The sequence below is a fragment of the Fragaria vesca genome, linkage group LG6 (assembly GCF_000184155.1).
Source record: "Fragaria vesca subsp. vesca linkage group LG6, FraVesHawaii_1.0, whole genome shotgun sequence".
In the NCBI taxonomy this organism is placed as follows: Eukaryota; Viridiplantae; Streptophyta; class Magnoliopsida; order Rosales; family Rosaceae; genus Fragaria; species Fragaria vesca.
Genome location: NC_020496.1, coordinates 13479682 through 13482326, shown reverse-complemented (window position 1 = coordinate 13482326; position 2645 = coordinate 13479682).

Below are 2645 nucleotides of genomic sequence, written 5' to 3'. Positions count from 1 at the left end.
CATGCAACTAACTAGAATAAGAAATCAAAAAAATAAAACCCTAATTGTCCCACAATGTGACCAAGCTATCTATATGAGGACTTGAGACCCGATGGTGTACTTGTCCACATAAGCTACCTGAGAAATTCACTTCATGGGCTAATTGGGGCACCGTCCTACCCCTTAACCCTTTGGCTCTGACACCACTAAACCAGACACCATGGAGTCTGATACAATCACACCATCACCTGCCTTGGGCCTGTTGCGGCTACAACGTGGTCTTCCTCTCTTCTTGCTTGGTTGACCAACATCAAACCCCAAAGATAGAATCAAACCTAGGTTTCTAGGTTGTCACTACCATAATATAAAGCAAAGGCCACACATCATGTGTTGACAATAGAGATGTTGCATTTTCCAGTAAGTATGGCAAATGAGGATACTATTAGTGAGTATTGGTGGAGTATGAGGGAAAATTGTCACATATATAGGAATTCCAACACCCTATTGCCCACTTATACATGAACCCAAGCCAGAGAATGATTGGTGCACTTCTCACTAGACAGGTCCGGCCTCTTCTTCCCGGTCTCTTCGAACTTCAGTGAGGCTAGCTTGCCGACGCCGAGGCAGTGATTTGCTTCTCTGACCGGATTATAAACGTGTCCCTCAATAGGGTATGATATAGGTTGACATGTCTCTAATTCTGCCGCTTATGGAAATAGTATTCCATATATATGTTAATGTTCTAGGATATTCTCTATGTGTGCCTTGGCCTTATGCCAATAGGATATGTAGTTAGACTAGATCTATGTATTCATATCCTTACCATATTGGTATTGTGTAATTCCCTATATAAAGGGCTCCTATCAATGAATAAGATGAGGACTCTCTTGCTATCTCTTTGTCTCTACACTTTATCCTTTATCACGTTATCATGCACTTTGTTCTAACCCTAGAGCCAATAGCCCACCATTTGTTTTCCAAACCCTAAAATCGAACAGCCTTGTTTTTCCCGATTTCCGACCCAAATTCCGACTGCCCTCTGCCAGAATTTTATATTCCCAGAAAGCTCTCTCCGCCCCGGATCCAACGCTGCCAGTCTCACCCTGAGAACCGACCGGAAAGTCTCCGAACCGGCCGCCGGAAGATTCCAGACCGCCACCGCTACCGACCACCGGTTCACCACCTTCCCTTGCTCCGATCAACCTGAAATTTTGACAACAGCTTCCCCATCCAGAGCTGCTCCTCCTGTCAAATTTTCAGCCCCAAATTCGAAGTATAAGTAGGCGAAACGTTATTTCTCCTCTCGGCAGCCTCTAGAAAGATATGTTTATTGAAACCTTAAACTTTTCCAAGTTCAATAACTCGGGGAGGATAAAATCCTTTCCTCCCTTCTCCATCTCCATTCTATGCTTGGGATTTTGTGCGTGCAGGTACCCAAATCCCGAAATTTTATTCGCGGGTCAAGAGTGTGTTTGATCACTCTTGTTTCTTTGTCCGGGTTGTGTTTGATCAACCCCGACCTTTCACCGGATTGTGTTTGATCAATCCGAGTCCTTTTTCCGAATTGTGTTTGATCAATTCGCGGCTTTTCCGGATTGTGTATGATCAATTCGAAGGACAAACCATTAAAAGCATCGTTTGTGACCTCTATCGAGTCTCATAACAGCTTGGTTTTGTATGCAAGAGCAATGTAACATTCTGCTCCTTTGAGTTTTGACGTACTAGATATGCCTAAGGCGGATCTTCGCTTGGTATCTGTGGAACCTTTCATCGGAGAGGATTAAACCACATGTTTTGACCCCCAGGCTAACAAGCCTAGATGCCGACATTTCACATCTCCTGCGCTCAAAGTTTTTGACGCGCCACATCGACAAGCATTCAATGACAATCTGTGCAAAAAGTAATGACCACAAAGTACTGTGGAATGCACTCATGGAGCGTTTCTTGAAACGTCCATATAACTCTACTTGTTGAGTTATTAGTCAAGTGGATTGCTTACCACTTTAATTGACTACATATTGTCGATGATCTTTTGTGGCATCATGATCCATAATCTTTAGTGGATTCGATCATTATCAAGTTCTCTAGGTCCTCTAAGTCTTCTACCCTATAGCGGATTTTTCATCATCAATTGTTCAACTAGGCTCATCCAAGCTCAGTGTGATGTCTTAGAATTGTCCGAAATTAAGGAGATAGTGGTTTTAAGTGTGCCTCGCACTACCGACCCTCCACGGACATGCCTGGTCATACTGACTTGGAGTTACCGAAAGCTTTTGATTTTGGATCCCCCTACGCTATTAAACCAATTGCCGTCTTGCAAAAGACGTTGAAGACTTATCAAAGCTGGAAAATTACCATCATGATCGGATCCTCTAGGTCCTCTGAGTTAGTTTATGTTCATGTCAGGGAGCTTTTGCTAACTAGTCATGGAGTTTACGACCTTAGAACGACCGAAAGGACTTGGTTTTGATCATACACACGTCACTTTTGGCTAAGGCAAAAGCCTACACGCCACCTGCAAGCTTCACAGCTTCGCACATGCCAAATCTGCGAAAAACAGCAATCTGTCCCTTCTGGACAGTCAACTTCGTTTGAGCTTTTTGAACAGCTCCGGACGAACCAGACAGTGAGCTTTATATCACTGGAAAGCTCTACGAGTCTAGTTT